This window comes from Mus caroli, chromosome 2 (assembly GCF_900094665.2).
Source record: "Mus caroli chromosome 2, CAROLI_EIJ_v1.1, whole genome shotgun sequence".
Taxonomy (NCBI): domain Eukaryota; kingdom Metazoa; phylum Chordata; class Mammalia; order Rodentia; family Muridae; genus Mus; species Mus caroli.
Window position 1 is genome coordinate 3928875 of NC_034571.1, and position 19177 is coordinate 3948051.

Here is a 19177-nt window from a genome sequence, read left to right on the forward strand (position 1 = left end):
ATTGAAGCCCCATAATAAATACTTCCTTCCTTCCTTCCTTCCTTCCTTCCTTCCTTCCTTCCTTCCTTCCTTCCTTCCTTCCTTCCTTCCTTCCTTCCTATTAATTTTATATATTGATACTATTTCTGATAGGCTTCAAGTTAACAGTGTTTTATGTGTGCCAAGTCTATTCTTTGCTTTTATTCTTGCTGTCTAATTTAAGGCCTTTGTCTTGAGTCTTAAGGTACCAGTCACACATCAATCAATTAGTCTGAGTAGCAGCAGCATCAATGTCTCCCATGTGACACTTTCAAGATCAAAGTCTTCTGGAGTCTAAATTTCCTCACTTGTAAAGCAGGATGCCTTCTGGTTCTGAGATTTAACATATATGCTCATGTTAGTATCTTCAGATGATATAATGCTTCTCAGCTCACAAACGGGGCTATTGGGAAGTAATATAGGAAAGGATACTATTTATTCTCGATCCTCTATGCACTTTGATTTTGCTCTGTGCCCCAAAGACTCAGCATTTTAAAGGCAACCCTTCCCCCACATGATCTCCCAATACTTCCATTTACATGAATCTGCTAGCTGCCTCTAACTGATGAAGTATCCTAGATCTGCCACAACTTATATTAATAATATGTGCGGAATCCACTCTCTAAAGCGGGAGGTGTTAGGACCATGGCTGCTCCCTTTTTGGTCTGACTATACTTAAATTCAGACAGGATTAGAAGTAAGGATTAGATCATGTTGCTAAAAGGGACAAGGGCACAGATTACTAAGACATAGATAACTAAGGATTAGACCATGTTGCAAACAACACAGACAGATAACTGTAATTACCTTTAGGTTTCTAAAGCTTTGAGAATTTACTGAACTGAATATATAGATCAATGAACAAGAGAGATAAATTGGTCATTTAAATACAGGCAGACTAACGAAATGGGCATACACCGACTGCCTTTTGTAATAACAAAACTGGCTCCACATTTGGGTGAGGCCTCACAATGCACAATATTTGTTGAGGTCATTCTGTCCAGCATGCTGTTTATCATGAGGTCAGTGCCAGTGTCCCTAGTTTCTCTTGATTTCCCCCAATGACAAAGGCTGCTCATCCTTTCCTTTCCTCCATCACCAACAGTGTTCTATGTTTGTGTGTATGTGTGTATGTGCATGCCGTGGCCTGCAGAAGCCAGAAGAGGGTCTTGGATCCACTGGAGCTGGAGTCATATGTGGGTGTGAGCCATCCAATATAGGTGCGGAGATCTGGATTCTGTTCCTCTGTGAGAGAAAGTACTGTATGTGTTCTTAAGCACCGAGCCTTCTCCACTGTCATTTCTATCTGCTGCCCCTATTTGGTTCTTGGGAAAAAAAAATCCCCAGGACTTGCTGTCCATTTTACATGACAAGGTTCTGTGGATTCTCCTGTACTCTATCCAGCAGATTCTCTTCACAGCTTCTTCCCCTTCTTCTGTGTGCCGAAGGGGCAAGGCTTCACTTAGCATGCACTCTGAGTGGGGAATGAATAGAAGAGGTTCAAGTAGATTTTCAGAGCAGGAACACAATTGGAGCTGGGAGTAGGATATGATAGGGAGTGAAAATATTACAAAGCCCTCTTCAGTGATTGACAGGAGCATTCAGTCCCTTACGTACCTGCTGGCTCAAGAAACAGAAATTGCTGAGTTTCTCCTTTGAAGTAAATGAAATGTTTGCTGTGCAGTGACAAGGAGAAAGATGAGCAAGCAAGATCAAGCCCTTCCTTCATATGAGGTTGATATAGATGATGAATCAAAATAACACAATCTGTCCACTAGTACCAGAAGAAGTAGGTGGAAAAGGGGCTCTGGCACAAGGTTTACTTTCTGAAAACAAGTCCACAAGTCAGGGGGGTTCATGGAGCACATAAGATGGGGCATAGTATCATCCGAACTTACAAGCAAGTTGAAGGACTGACTATCTTGATGAAAGGATGATAGAGGGAGAGGGAGAGGGAGAGGGAGAGGGAGAGGGAAAGGGAGAGGAGAGGGAGACTCTAAGAACCTCTTGAGGGGATGTATGTCTTACACTGATCCTGTTATAGGCTTCTGCTTCCCTTAAGTGCCAAGTTACTAAGTGGGAAGTTTAAGGCTACATTTTCATTTTTTGTGCATAATTTTTGGTAGACTTTCTTCACCCTACCCTACTACTTCTCCCTCCACTCCCTTGAAGTTCAAACACAGCCTTTCATTTCACAATGCAGACCTCAGTGTTTTAAGTGCAAATGCTCAAGAGTTATCCCATAGCTCTGGACGTCTGACCCTGAGCTTTACTAACTCCATAGAGACAAAGAAGATGCCTTCTGAACCACAGAGAAATGAGAAGAAAATAGAACTCCCACATTCAGACAATACGAGCACTTCACATACTTGACTTTGCATCTTTATCTGTAGAAGATGCCGGAAAGGAACTGGAATTAGATGGGTAGGAAGGACAAAATGAAGGAGAAATATTCTTATGCCTGGTGCTTTGTGTCCTGCTTAGGCGATCTGGAGGTGGGTGGGCGAATCATGAGAATGCCAGCCTTCTCTTGACATTATAGATTCTGGTTATGGGGAACATTTCTGTTTCTATCTTGAGTAATGACAATCATGATGTATGAGACAAGTGTAGACAGGCACTGAGGTATGAAGAGAGAGCCTAGTGGGTCACTGAACTTCAAGCAAGGGTCTAGCTAAAGAGCTACAGAGATGAGGGCAGAGCTCAGTGGTAGAGTACTCGCCTACCATGCACAAAGCCCTGGGTTCAGTTCCCCAAATCCCACACACTGCAAACAAATGAATTAATGATGAAGTAAGTAAATAGAGAAATTAAAGAAGCATCATGCTATGTTCTGGCTTACTGGGAACACACTATGGAGCCCAGGTTAGATTTGAACTAGTGGGAATTCTCTTGTCTCAATTTTGTGAATGCTGGGATACTAGTGTAAACTGGCACACACAACTTATCACCAAAACCAAGACCAAAACCAAACCAAACCAACCAACCAAACAACCAAATCAAACCCCCAATTAATATAAAAACACAGAGACTAACAGCTGCTTTTCCCTGCCACGGGCCCTGATCATCAGCCATTTAATTTTGAAGTTTGAGATGAAGTACCCCTTGATATATGTTTGATTATTAATTATTATATTATTGTTCATTATTTCTGAAAAGTAATAACATGTTTAATAAAAATCTGAGCTATGATAATGAAAATCATTTAGATAATTTCAAGCGTTTCAACCTCCTGAGGACTTCAATTTGATTTCTTAAAATACAGTAGGAACTTCCTAATTCAGACTAATGACAGAGGGACCCATTGTGAATTACCACATTTTGCAGATGAGTGGATATGCAAACAGACAGAAAAAAAAGATACTAGGGAGAGCAAATCACACAATATGCTTCCTCCATTTATTTTGACAATGGTGGCTCAGATTTAACAGCCTATGATAAAACTTGCCCGCATGTATTGCCACTTGTTTCATAAAGATAATGAAGTCTTGGTAATCAGAAATCTCACTCTAGGACTCACACATTAAATCTCTGCTCAGAAACAGCATTGGGACTGCAGGGGTTTCAAATAATGATCTGGCTTACAGAGTCTTGAAGCAGGAGCGATGGACTGTGCTGTAAAGGCAGCGTGAGGGACAGAGGTAAAGGCTATTTTAATAGTTACCATTTCGCATTATTAGAAATTTTTTTCTTAGCAAAATCATAAATGGGGTTTCATATATGTTCACTGTGTGTGTCCATCCAAATTAATGTATGAACATGTGTACACAGGTGCACTCATGTGTTTGTGTGTGTGTGTGTGTGTGAGTGAGTGCTCGTCTGTGTGTTTGACTCCAGGTTGCTGCTTCTATTGTTATCTTACTATTTTGAGACAGGGATTTTCTACTGGAGCCAAAGCTTGCTGTTTTGGCTATAATGGTTGCCCAGTGAGCCCCTGGGATCTGCCAGACCTGGGGTTACAGATGTGTGGCACCAGGCTTGGCTTTTTCCATCCTTGGATACCTGGGATGTGAATTCAGATCCTCACGCTTGTGCAGCAAGCACTTTACTCACTGAGAGATCTCCCCAGATTCTCACATATGTTCCTTCACTCAACCCCCCATCTATGAAGCTGCTACATTATCAAATATATTATCTTTTCCGGAATCAGGGGGCCCAACTTACTTCTATGAGATTTTCCCTTATCTGAGAAAGAGTGTGGATGTGGTAGATGTCAGTCATCAGATTGGGAGGTGAAGAACGCTCATGCCTTTCAATCAGCACTCCTAGCTTTCAATTCATCCATGACTGAGTAGCCCTGTGGTGCTTTGACATTTACTTAAGGCCCCAATACTTAGGATTCCTTATCTGTAGTAACCGGGCAAGAAAAGTTCTTGTGACGGCTGCTGTAATTGGCCGGCCTCATGCATATGATGAGTTTAAATCTATTCTGAGCAAGAGCAAGAACCCCAAGGTGGTCATTTGTTATTCTTTGGGGAGTATAGGTCATGTGTAGAGCAATTAGAGGGCACCGCATCCCACTGGCTCCTGACTCTAAAGCAATCCAACGGGGACCCAGCAGAGACGACAGGATTGCTGAAGCAGCTTGGCCTCTTGACCTAAACCCTATAAGTGATTCTTAACAGAGTTGGCTTTGTAAGACCTTTGACTTTTACCCATTTGGAGAAAGGCCACTTACATGGGGGGAAAGGCCAGATAAATAATGCTGACATCAGAGAGAAGCATGAGCTGGGACTGTAGCTCAGGGATACAGATCCTGTGTGCGTGATTGACACAGCATGTTCACTGTGGGAGTCAGTGCACAATTTCTTCTATTATGTGGGTTACAAAGATTAAACTCAGCCTTTACCCACTGGGTCATCTCTCAGTATCTTTTCTTAGATACGGTTTCATGTATTCCAAGCTGTCCTCAAACTCCCTATCTAGCAGAGATGACCTTGAACTTCTGATCTCCCTGTGTCAGCTACCCCAGTGCTGAGATTATAGACATGAACTACTACAACTGCAACATAAAGAGCTGGCAAACAAACCAGACGCTTTCTTTTTTCTTTTTTCTTTTCGTTTTTCGAGACAGGGTTTCTCTGTGTAGCCCTGGCTGTCCTGGAACTTACTCTGTAGACCAGGCTGGCCTCAAACTCAGAAATCCGCCTGCCTCTGCCTCCCAAGTGCTGGGATTAAAGGCCTGTGCCACCACTGCCGGGCAACTAGGGGCTTTCTTGTGCCTTGCACACATCAACCAAATAATATCTCAGTCCCTAGAACTCCTGAGTTATAATGGACTTCTGTCAATAGAAATAGATTTGATTTCTCTTAAGACTTATTCTTAAAACACTTGCCTTTTTGTAGAAGCAAACACTGCAGAGACATAAATGGCTTGGTTGTGATGTCCCAGTATCTTGGGACATGGGTGAAATAATTTGAATTGAGGTAAAGCAGGAGACACACTAGATTAAACCACAGATACTCACAAAGAGATACAAAGTACCAATCTAGTGAGAAGAAAATGTCCGCTGAGAAGTTAGGGCTGGAGAGATACCTCAGTCAGTAAAGGGCTTGCTTAACTACCATGAGAAGTTGGATGTGGATTCCCAGAACCCCCTTAAAAGCCACACCCTGTGGTCTCAGCACTGGGAAGGCCAAGACAGGAAGTCCCTGAAAGTCACCGGTCAGCTAGTTTTGCCCAACCAGTCAACCTGGGTTCAGTAAAAGGTTATGTTTCAAAACTCAAAGTAGAGAGTAATACAAGAGAGGGATATACCTGATGCTTGCCTAGGTACACACACACACACACACACACACACACACACGCACACACATGTAAAACACACACATAATATGCACATACACACATGCATAACACACACATATACATACATAACACACATACACACATATGTAAAACACACACATAACACATACATACCCATATATAACACACATGCATAACACACACATAATATACACACATACTTACATATACAACACACACATATATAACACACAAACACACACACACTTACATATACAACACACACATATATAACACCCAAACACACACATACATACATAACACACATACACATATATAACACACAAACACATACACACATACTTACATATATAACACACACACATGTATAACACACAAATTCATACACACACAGCATACTAGCATCCTTCTTTATGTCCCCCTTTTCTCTGCTTTTGGTAGCCACAGGTATATTTGGTTCCTCCCTTCCACTTCTGTTCCTCTTCAGTATTGTTTGTTTCCAGCCAGGCAGGGTTCACAGAACAGAATACAAGTTTAATACTAGCTTAGCCTAAAACTAATTAGGAAAGCAAATCCATTGTTCCCCTCAAAAAGCCAAGCACCGAATACTCAGGTCCAATCCAACTGACATTGAGAGGGTTTTCTGTTTAGGTATATCTATCTGCACTGCAGTTCCTTCACTAGGAGGTCTAGTTTGGAGCCTACTGCAACTGAAGGACTTTAGCATGAGATGGCCATGAGTCATTCAGACTCAACCTTCTTCACTTGTACATTATTGCTTGGGCACAGCAGAGAGGACTGTTAGAGTGTGAGGAACGTTATCAAGGCAGGGGTGGCAGCAGTAATGGACAGAGAGGATGTAACTCCTCTTTGTCCTCAATCCATGCTGCTTCTTGGCTGGCGCAACCTGCCTGCTGGTGACTGGGACTATTCCCAGGCCCATCCCTCTCCGCTGTGCTCTGGCACAGACACACAGGAGCAGGCTACTTGGGAAAACACTAAGCCAGGTCACGCCATGCTTCTATGTCTTGAGCTTCTTTTGTGTCTATCTTGTGCATGTTGTTCTATGGTAACCCGTAATCTGTGGCATTTGGGATTTAATTGAAAGTCTCAGCTCTATGCTAATTTGGGCGCCATGACAATGGGATAACTGAAACTTCCAACTGCAAATGGTTGACAACGCAGCTCTTGGGTGATAAGAAGTTGATGGGAATCTGATATGATAGGATGACCCTTCCCAGGAAGTGAACAAAGTGAACCTGCATATCTATTTTTAACCAGCCTCTGGAGACTTCTAGTAATTGACATTTGGAACTCAGGCTCCCATTTCCCTCTGTTCCTGGGAATATTTGCATCTTTCTCTGTTGGAGTTCCCTAGATTTAATCCTTCCTAGCAGCTTGGAAAGGCATTTGGTGCTGGCTCAGGCTGCTGCCTCACAGAAGGCAGCACTTGCCTCACTCACTGGCACTCCCTGCAGCCTGTCTATATTGCCTCTGTATATTGCCTCTGGCTGAGCCTTTAAACACAGAGCTGGCCTTTTATTCCAATGGGAATGAATTCCTGCTTCAGTTTCTATGAGTACCTATAGTTGAGGGCTACTGAATGAATAAATGAACTGGTTGACTTCTTTTTTTTTTCCTGCTGGGAATAGAATCTAGGGCGTTGCACAGAGCGGACAAGTACTCTACCACGATACTAAATTACGGAGCCCCATGCTTAGGTTTTACAGTGTTAGTAAGACAAAGTGATGCTGTGGGTGAGCCATTGAGCCCAAGCCCAGCAGAAGAAGCAATGAAGCCAACAGCCGGTGTTTGGGGGTTCCATGCCGCAAGCCCACAAGCCCCACACTGGTGGGAGATGAATGAAGGACAGTGGACAGTGTGAGCTGCTTCCCTTCTCTACAAAGCTTCTCACTGTTCAGGATCAGCTCCCCCATAACTGTTCTCTGATTTTGTCTCTCCTAGAACTAATGCTCCTCCCACGACAGGATTCAATGATTAATTCACAGTGAGGTATAATCTACAGATTTTGTGAGCTACTGCTTAGAGTCCTCTTAGCATATTAATAGGTATAAAGCCTGAAGCCAGAGGAATCAATCGATCCTTTATCTGGGGATGCCATGTGTGCAGTGGGGTTGAGTCTCAGTTAAAGGTGGAGGTGAAGCTTCTTCTGAAATGTCAGCACTTAAACATTTAGGGTCCTGCTGTTTCTATAACAATAAGACCAGTCTCCCTTAAGCAGGAAGCAGATATTTGTGAAATCTGAGATGTGATCAAGATGTGATTCTAGTCCTCAGTATGTGTTGCTGTGATTGCTTAGCAATTAAGTCTTTCCATTCCAGGGTTAAAGCTTGAGTTGGGACCTGGTAGATAGCTTAAGATAAAGTGACTGGTGAAGCACAAAGACCCAAGTTCAGATCTCCATCACTCATGTGAGGAAGCTGGACACCTTGCCACACAACTGTCACCCTGTGGGTTCAGAGGGTAGGGGATGCCTCAGAGTTCACTGGCCACTCAGTCTATCCAACTAGTGATTGAGCACTAGGTGCAGAGAGAGATTTCATTTAAAAAAATATGGTGGATAGTGATGTAGGAGGATATACAGCTCTGACCTTTCATGGAGAGGAAGTGAGGGGGAGAGAGAGAGAGAGAGAGAGAGAGAGAGAGAGAGGAGAGGAGAGGAGAGGAGAGGAGAGGAGAGGAGAGGAGAGGTGTAGATATCAGGAGATTACATTTTCCTTTTGAAGAGTCCTGCTCTGGAGCACCCCGTTTTCTTTGGTCACTTCTTGGGTTTCCAAACAGCAAAGATATTTTGTGGTCAGGTTATCATCTCCTCTGAGTTAGGATGTGTCATGGACTCCATTACTGGGCAGTGTTTCTCACAGCTCAATGCTTTATTTACAGCTTGCTCTTACCTAGTTAACCCCAACCACCCTGCACATGTCAGATCAAGAGTCATTTCCACTTTCAGATAATACTTTGACAAGGGAGAACCATCTTCCTTTTACCTGTTCTCATGAGTCACAGCACTGAGACTATCTGCATTTAGATTTCAATTTGTGCCACTGTTCTCTAACTCCCAGAACATCCCCATCTATTGGGACAAAGACTGGGCAGGAGCTGCTTCCCATTGCTATTTCCAGCTTTTCCATTTTGCCTGACACAGGTGTGGATAGAAGCCACTGTCAGAGGGGTGAGTTCAACTCTGGGGCTGGCTATTATCAGAGAAATTACCTTATGATCATAGGGGAAAATGGCATGAAGGGAGTAATCATCAAAAACATGTTATTAGTTAGACACTGTGGTTCATGTCTATAATCTCAGTACTAAGAAGGGTGAGGGAAGAGGAATGCTATAAATTCAAGACCAGCTCTGTTCATAAACAACAACAGCAATATGCATAGACTATCTGTTCAGCAACCCAAGTTAAAAAAGTAAACAAACAAAAATAAAAAAATATGTATAATTTTCTTTGGTAAGTTTGGTATATAAATATATAAATGCATAAAATGGAAAATATACTTGAGATTGTTTTCAAAGAATCTTTTGTATCTACTGTATTTGCTCATAAAATAAAATGTCTGTGAGGACATGGTGGGAGGCTCAGTCAATCACAGGAGGACATGAATTTGAACCTTAGAACCCATGTAGAAGTTCCAGATATGGTGGCACGTGGTTGTTAATTTAAGGTGTCAATAAAGAAGATGCTAAGGGCTTGGTGTCCAATCAGGATGGCCTAATTGGCCAGCTCCTGGCCAATTAGAGGTCTTGACTCAAGTGAGGTGGGCACATTCTTGAAGATGGAAACCAAGATTTTCCTCTCACTTTCACATGCATGCATGCACATGTGATGAGCACTGTCATACATGCATGTGCTTATATTCATGTATACACACACACACTCAAGAAATAAGAAAAATAAGGTGTTTCATTGTGAGGAAATAAAAGTATATATATATATATATACATACATATATTATGCAAGATTCTAGCATATTATATACATATAATTTACTAGCATATGTTGTATGCTATAATAACACACCGTGCTGCCTATGTATGATAATATATACAAATATGCTAAGGATATGCATTCACCTGCAGGCTCATTGAAAAGACAGAAATCATTACTGTACTTCATACCTGAAGATCATGATGAAGATAGGAATAGTTCTACATGAATTCTGCTGAAAGGACAGACGCTGCCTGCTCTGTGGCCCTGTAGAAATTCCTCTTTAATCTTTGTGTCATCATTTTTGGGTGTTTCTAGGGATAAAACCTGGTGCCTTGGCTCTAACAGGCCAGGGCTCTACCTTGAGCAGTGCACTGAGTCCCAGTCCCTTCTTTTGTTGTTTGCTTATGATGAAAATAGCCAAGTGTCATGAAAGTACTTTTATTAGCAACGTTTCTGTGGAGCGAGAGAGAATAAAGCAGAAGTCAGCTGGGTAGTAACTGAGTCCCAAATGTGCTGTCTCATGAGCGCAGTTCTAGAAATGGCCCAACTCTGACCCGTGGTTTATTGAAAAGGCTGCTCTATAGCTTGTATGGTTACTGTGAAAGTGAATGGGTATGTAATCATCCAGAAATGAAGTCACTTCTACCCTGTTTTTTGTTCTGTTTTAAAACAAGATCTCAGTGTGTTTGAGGGGTTGAGGCTCTCCTCTAACTCATGGGTTTCTGGCCTCAGCCTCCCGGTTGTTGGATTAGGGACATGCCCTCTCTCGTTTACCTGGCTTTTTTTTTTTTTTTTTTTTTAACCATGTTACCATGAGGAAGAACCAAGAGAAGTAAGTTTAGGATGTTCATCATTTACAATACATCCTCTGCTTTGCTAAGCATTTTCATAGGCTTACTTTTCTTATTTGATCCTCCCCCATGGTGAGAAAAATAAATACAAATAATATAAAAATATTTTAATTTATATTCCTTACTATAATAATGCAAAGTACACAGAAGCCAGCAAACACACATGGAGAGTACTAGCCTAATCTACAGGAGCACTTACCACTCCAAGCTAATTCATCAACTGCATTGGGTTAAGCTCTTGGGGCCTACTATTGGCTCTACTAGCTAGCCTACTGTTGATTGATTGTCTTACCATATTAGACAAGGTTCTGGTATGTATGTGAGAAAATGTCTCTATAAAACTCAGGCATACTCCAACAGCTGTTATTATATCCTTGTCTTCTCATTCTCCAAGGGCATAGTACTAGAGAGGGGAGCTTTAGGAAGTGCTAAGTTAGTGGGTCCTCTAATGTTAGGACCAGTGCTTCAATAAAAGGGTTCCCAAACAAGATCATGTATATTTAAGGTGGTATGACAAGAGATAATAAAGAATCTGCCAAAAGATAGCTAGCCCCGCTCCAGCATGTACCTGGCCATCACCTAATACCTGGCCATCTACAAACCTGAAGAGAGCTCTCACCAGACTCCAACCATACTCTGACCTTGATCTTGGCCTTCCAGACTCAGACTTTTAAGAAACAAATGACTGTTCCTGTTAGTTATAATAGCAATCTAATGAGACTGTGGCAGTGTTCTCACATACTCACAGTGAAGTGGGTCGTGTGGTTCTTCTGCTTAGAATGGGCAGCTTCTTATTCAAGGGCTGTTCTGAAGTTTACCAGTACATCTCCACTCTCTACTTGTCTTGCAGAAATCCATCACCATTTGGGTAATACCCAAGCCTTGCTAATGTTCCCAACCTGTTACTTATTAAACTCTATCTTCCTGCTGAATGCATGATGCCTCTACACTTGACAGATGTTCCAGGTGGACAGCAACTTTTTGACCTCATTCTAAAGAGGGTACCAGAGCAATTACTTGTATATGGCTTTCATGATACCATCATCTTAAATATATTTTATTAATTAATCTATAAAACCTCAGAAATTCTATGTGGAAAAAAAATCGAGTCAAGAAACAAAAGTTAAGTTTCCCGAGGAAAAGGTTGAAGTTAGGAGTTCACATCTGGGAGATGTGTCTCTAAGTCCTGAGCTATTGCCAGTTATGTATCTGTGATTCGTTTTATCACTTTTGAGTATTCGGCATATCATATCTATGTACCACATATGCATATGTATGGTCATCTCTTACTAAGATTATGTGATAGTTTTTTATTGCATAGGTTGATAAACTAAGAAATATGTCTGTTTCAAACACAAGATCATTACAGTCTGGCTCACATTAGGTTGTAAGGGTTTCACTGGTAATTTAGGCATGTCCTCTCACACTTGGCTTACCTTTTTAATAGCATGTAAAACTAGGAAGAATGAGTGAAACAAAGCTGTGTGTGCTTATCACATTGTTTTGCATCCTATGATTTGCTAAGCCCTTTCATAACCAGTCAGTCAAAAGAGGGAAAAGGTCCAAGGTTCTGGGAACTTCCCACATGAGGTCACAATCTTCTACTGAGGAGGAATGACCCTGTGGAGGTAGTGAAGAAAAGATACAAAGAGCTGTCACAGTTCTGAGTGGCGACTGTAGCTGCTGCTCAGTGTGCTTACACACTACAGGGCTGTAGATACTCGTGGCTTTACCTGCATTCTCAGTCTTGTGTATGTGACCCTGACACTGTGGAGATATTCCACAGTGCTTCACATTCTTTTACCCATACTTCTTAAATGAAGTGGCCTGGAGAATATTCTCTGCGGGATTTCATATTTAATTTCCTGATGAAATTCAGTAGGGAAATGCTATGTATAGGTACAGAATTTTGTTAGCATATATGTATTTCAATCAACCTGTAGCAGAATGTGGGACTAAACTTGACTCCTGTTTAAAATCTCCGTCTTAACACAGGCTGTACTTGAGCTTGAAGCTGCTGCGTATACTCAGCTATCTGCCAATTTAGGTTCTTGGGGAAATTTTTTTCTGCCATAGAGATTTGAAGACCATTTCTGGGATCTGTGTAGGAAGAATGGCCTAAACTTTAGACTATCTTTTAATAATTACATTAAGCACATGTGCTTTTAAAACACAGTATTATGAAATATATTAAAATACAAGCTTTGATTTTTCAGGTGGTTTTACAAAATACATTTTCTAGGCTTCTATCTTGAAAGGTTACTAAACAATATGGCATTCCGAACACATAGCGTTCATTTTCACAAAATTAATTACACAGAAATGAACTGGTCTGTAATTGTTGATTCATTTTTTTTTTGATCATTTTATTGAGGCAAGATCTTATGCACTTTTTTTGTAGCCCAGGCTGGCCTTGAACTTTGTATCCTCCTGCCTCTACCTCCAATGTGCTAGGAATATACATACCTCACAAAACCTAACTGATTAGATTTTTAGGGACTTTCTGTGAAATAAATCTTGGAGCAAATATGCCACAGATACGTGGTAATCAAGAAGCCGTGCATTGGGCTGAGCATATGGCTCAGTCAGTAGGGTAGTCTCAGAACCCAAGTTTGAGACACAAAGCCCAAATAAAGAAGCAAGCTATGATCATTGTGTAGAGAAAGGTAGATTATTAGAATTCACTGTGCAGTCAGGCTGATCTATTTAGAAAGTACTGGGTAATGACATACTCTATCTTAACAAACAAGGTGAATGGTTCATGAGAACAGAAGTCTAAAGTTGTCTCTGGCTTCCATGTACTCTCTCTCTCTCTCTCTCTCTCTCTCTCTCTCTCTCTCTCTCTCTCTCACACACACACACACACACACACATACACACCCCAACATTGAGGTTCCCACATTACATCTAGGATATCTCCATAACAGTCCATCCAATATCATGTCCAAGATGAAATGAAGCTAGTATCCATTTCAGTCTCTTTAACAACAAACGGCAGGAGCCTGGGCAGGATGTAGGCATCACTAGAGGACAACAGTGATAAATTGTTTGCATCTTTCTTTCTGAGAATGCCATCCTTTGTGAGACGTCATCCTCGACATGCCATAGTGTTGCTTCCCTGTCCCATATGTCCAAGACAGTCTAGGTCTGTTTATAAACAGGCTTCCCCACCTTTCCTACCCTAAAGGGTCTGCAGTATAGAATATATTGATAGTTTTAAGCTGAACCTGTAGCACCTATAGTTCAGGGATCTGTAAGAGTGAACTCAGACCATCTGTTGCAATGTTGAAATGAAAAGAACACAGGTACCATCCCAAGTCTAAAAATAAAAATGTCTCCATATTTTAACTGTAACAACTGTCTTAGTCAGGGTTCCTTGGTGTGAAGAGACACAGTAACCACTGCCAACTCTCATAAAATAAAACATTTAATTAGGGTTTGGTTACAGCTTCAGAGTTTAGTGGCATGCAGGTAGACCTGGTACTAGAGACACAACTGAGAGATCTATGTCTGGATCAGCAGGCACCAGGAAAGGTCTGGCTTGGCCTTTTTAAACCAGTAACACACTTCCTCCAACAAGGCCACACCCACTCCAACAAGGCCACACCTCCTGTTCCCTCTCAAGTAGTGCCACTCCCTGATGCCTAACATTCAAATATATGAGCTTATTGGGCCATGCACATTCCGACTGCCATGACTCACAGGATGGCTTAGCATGTGCTGAACTTGGCCTTTACTAGGCCTTGCTGGGACTGTGGGTCTGAGAAAGAATGTCTGCAAAGTCTTCACATACTTCACAGGCAAGGGGGGAAGACACGATTTCCTGTCAGGCCCTTTAAACAGGCCCATTGCTCCCCTTAGCAGGAATCCCAGTTATTCTGCCTGTTCAGATCATTTTTCTTTTTCCAGCTTCAGGTAGCAAACTGACAGCACGTTGAGAAGCTTAAACATTTGGGCAATAGAAATTATGCAAATGTTGTGTTTTAGCAAGAAAAAATTCAACCCCTTGAGGTCTTTTTAAAGATCATTAATCTAGAAATTAGGTACGAATTCTTACTTTTTCATACTAACAATGATTTCATAAAGAAAAACTCATTAGAAATTGTGACAAATAAGAAGTTCGATTGAACATTTAAATTCAGCAACCTCAGTGAGTGCCCAGGGAGATATTTACCCAGCCAAGGACTCTCTGATGTTATTAAGAAGTAATTTATTCAAGAAAGTCTCCATTCATGAGTTTACAGAAGAACAATATCTACTTTACAAAGGCCTGCATTCTCAGTATATCACACACCTAATTTACAATGACTTTTGGTTAAAATTTTCATTAGGTTGGTTCAATAGCATTTGATAATTTTAAATCAGTTTTATGAGATCCCAGGTTCCCATTTATAGGAAGAGAAACTGCCGAGGAAATAAATTTTTAAAGCGCATATTCGTCTCTCCACTGAGGTCTGCATAGCAAGTCTAAAGTGAAAGGAAATTAACCTTTTCTATTTTTATGGAAGTCCTTTTAGGCATAGATTCTGGGCAGCCTTGGAAAACCAATGGAGATACTACAGTCAATGTTTTGTGTATGCTGATCTGTGTAGCTATTCTACAATAAAGTCTTCAGTGGGATGCTAGATAGGAGAAAGAAGACCCCAGAATTTAACCATAGAAACATCAAGGACATAGAGACACAGCAGGTATAAGTTACTGCTGTGGCTTCTTGGAATAAGGATCAGAGAACACAGGAGCTCTGTGCTCAGGAATTAAGGTAGGAAAATCACTATGGGGCTGATCTAAGAATGTGAAGTCAGGGTGAAGACCGGTGATGAGGAATTGTCCTTATTTAATCAGAAAAAAGTGAGTTAGCAAGAGGTTGTGGAAAACAGACCCACCAAAAACGTTCACAGACGTTTTCTGTGAGAGCTCCCTGATCTAAATGGTAACTTCGAACATCTTTGTAGCTCACCTGCAAAATAGCACAGGGCTGAGTGAAGCATTGCCTTTTTCTTACAGTATTGACACAGCAATGGAAGACGACTGCCATGGTGGCACTGTGGAAATGCCAATGAAATGACCTATCACAGCACAAGAAAGCACTCTAAAAACTTAGCACTTAGCTGTCTAGATGTCTATGAGAAAACACAAAGAGTACAGTCTATACCCTTTGCCAGCATTAAAATTCGAAATGACCTCTTAGGCAGAGGAAATGCTTCTGAAATCATCAAACATAGAAAAAAAAAACCCTAAAGTAGATAATCCCTCCTCTGAATGCCACTTTTATTTACTAAGTCTTACTTGTTTAATCTCTTTATTTACGTTGTGGAATCCCGTGCTTTATTTAGGAGACAGAGTCCTTTGCGACCCATCACCACACATCACAGAAAGAACTGTTTCTCAACAAAAGCCCTGGGTTATTGAGTCAGCTTCAAATGACCAGGTTCAAATGTCCACCTTCTCATCACTTAGAACTTGACCTCTGATATAAAATCTAAGAGTCTTGAAACCAAAGTTACAACCCCTGTGTCATAGCTGAGTATGATTTTACAGTTAGGTACGCTCTGATATCATGAAAGGCAAATTTGCAGATTGGATGGGTTGTTATTATAAGTTACGCTTTGTATTTTATAGTATATCATGAAACCATAAAAGAAACATTAAACTTTAGATTTCAGTGTTTAAATCACACATTTTATTCATCATTTGGCAGTTAAATGCTTCTTAAATACTATGGAAATTTGATGATTTGACACATGGAAGGCTGAATTACTAAGTGCAGGAAAACTATATCACACAAGTCCACAAGGCAGAGGAGGACCTGGTTTTCTTTAACCTCTGAGAAAGGAAGGCAGGACCCAAATCAGAGCTGACCCTGTACCTCTAAATGCTCGTGTTCATCGAAATCATAGTAGGTCCTGACAAGTCATCCTGCCATGTCTTGAAAATTCCTCATCATTCCTATGAAACAGATAAGTGGACCCTAGGGTCATCTGTGCCTTGTTTCCTAGGCTTTGCCAAAAAAAAGTTAGTGCATCATAATGTGGGAGTCTATGTTGGCATGATTCGAAGCTTACTATAGCAGCAACCCCGTCTGATGGTTTGCCCAAATTTTGGAATGTATGTATCTTGATTCTCAGCTTTACGTTTTTGTAAATTTGAAATACAATTGTATTTGAAATACAATGTTCTATGCTTGGGATGGAAGCTGGCCCTGTTTCACAAACATTTTGTGGTCACTTTTGATTTTTAAAACTGTTTTTACAGATGCCTTTGTCAGTGGGAAGGGCTTTCCATTGCTCTCATTCATCCCTCATACACCGGCAGTCACTGAGGCTCAGACTCCCTTGGTTCTGACTCTAGCTCTGAGGATACGATGTTAAGCAGCCTTCGCATTCACAGAAAAGCAACTTAATCTCTAGTGTGTAGTCCCAGGACTGTAGGCATTTTTGGGAAAGTGTTCTGACTTCTTGGAACAGTTGCTCATCTATGGGCTCAGACTACAACAGTCATCCTCCTCCCCCAGTCTTCTGTGCCTGTGCTCAAGGCCTGACTCCCAGGTAGCACATAAAAGTTTTAACAAAGCCCTTTCTCAAGGCTTTATTAGTCCTATGTCAAGGCTGAAGAAATATCAGTTTCTCTTTTGTGGGAATATAAAGTCATGAAAGTAGACATTCTAGAAATGGTAGAGAAAAAGGGACCATCAAAGAGAGAAAAAAATTCAGAAATCCAAAATCTAAAGTTATTCTTGCTTAATGATTTTTGATTTTGGCTTTGTTAACAAACCCTAGGAATTTCAAGAGTCTAAATTTTTTTCTACCCTCTCAGAAAGTCTAGCCCAATATTAATAGAAGTCTTGATTTATAAAGTCTGCAACATATTTCTTCTCATAACCAAGCAGCTCCCATGTGACTCAGATCAGAAGCACTGTCCAGAAAAGTACCTATGGATTTTCGAAGTCTTCAGCTTTTTGTTTAGCATCTGTGCTCTGAATCTTTGCCATAGTCACCTAACAAGGCATTTTCCATTATTCTTTCTTCAGTTCACTGCATTCTGTTCTTGTGTCCCTTAGAAATGAGCTCGTCGGTAATCAGAAATCACTCCACTACAGTTCAGTGCACTTACAGTAGATGTGACAAATGCTTGTTTACAGAGCTGGTAATTGGATTAAAACATTCAAAAGAAACAGAAACAGGGAATGCAATGTATTTGAAAAGAAATGAGAAACAGGACCATAGAAATCATCAAAACCAAGATGAACGAAATAGCTTTAGTGAATGAAACTACTATTAACAGGAATCATTTATCAGTAACAAATACTCCAGAGTGTGGTGTCCTCAGCATCCAGTGCAGCAATACTTAATAAGCTAAGAATGGGAGGAAAGGTACTTGGGAAAATATGTTCTGAGAGGATAACTTGAAAACAGCGGATTGATTCCTTCTCACTTGAAACTAGGCTGTGTGTAAGTCACTCCTATGTCTACACAGTGAAACACACTAACACACTAGGGAAACACACTAGGGAAAAATTTTAAACTACTTAAGAGAGGAGAGTTTTACTTTAAATTTAGATACCATACTAACAGCTCAAGAGTACAAACCCCCTTTCTGAGATCTCTTTTCCTGGCTGTGCTGACCCTGGGCGGTTGAAGGAATGTGACTATAACCTGAGTGATCCCGTGTCTATTCCAGAGTGGAGTCAATACATAAGCACACTTAACAGCTTCCATTCTCAAAACCAGATCCATAGAACTACTTCTCTGAATAGACTTCTAATAGCTCTTTTATAATCCTTTTATTTTTCTTAAGGAAGAAGCTCATGTCTTGAGATAAAAACACCTCACAATAAACCCAAAGCAATAGCAATATGAGAATGTGAAATCAAAGGGTGTACTGTCAAAGACAACCAATATCCAGCAACACTCTCCTGTAAACATGACCCAAAAGGCACAAGGGTCAGACTCAGCAATAATCAGAATCCAGAGGAGAAACTTCTCAAGAGAAAGAACCAAAATGTTTATGTCCCAGCGAGTGTCAGAGAGAGAAAAGCAGCAGGACAGTAAAGTGCCATCACTACCGTCCCCGCAGAGACTGCAGGGCAGGCGGGCACCCTCGGCTCTGCAGAAGTCACCTCTTACCCGAGTGTCTGGGTCACTCCTCTCTGCAGCAGTGCAGACCTAAACAAACAAACAAAAATAAATAGAAATAAATACAGGGAGTGAAATACACTCTTTTGATTTGAGAAAGCTTTTTCACTGTACACCTATAATTGCTTTAAAAAAAAACCTTGCTGTTTTTTAAATAAAATTACATTAATTAATTAATTAATTAAGTGGGTCTGTGTGTTTGTGCATTTGTGTGTATGTGTGTATATGTGTGTGGAGGCCAGATAACAGTTTTCAGCAGTTGGTTCTCTCCTCCTATAGGCTTGTCAGTAAGTGCCCTTACCATTGGACTAGAGTTAGCTTTGATAAGTGCAACTCATTTGGAGTTGTTTATACAAATCAATCATTGTTCTAATTGAACTGTTATTGTTCACTTGAAAGCAGAAGTGAAATTTCACAGTAGTAAAACATGGATGTTTTGATGTATCTATCC

General features: G+C 40.9%; 1 protein-coding gene across 3 annotated transcripts in view; it reads right to left on the minus strand.

Annotated features, from left to right (window-relative positions):
* The window catches only part of Celf2 (CUGBP Elav-like family member 2), an 833597-nt gene that overhangs the window by 604684 nt on the left and 209736 nt on the right, over positions 1-19177 (minus strand). For all 3 annotated transcript variants that reach the window (XM_021151420.2, XM_029471522.1, XM_021151447.2), the window contains one exon: positions 18718-18756. The gene's annotated coding sequence lies outside the window, so the exon portion shown is untranslated. The remainder of the gene's footprint in view (positions 1-18717; positions 18757-19177) is intronic.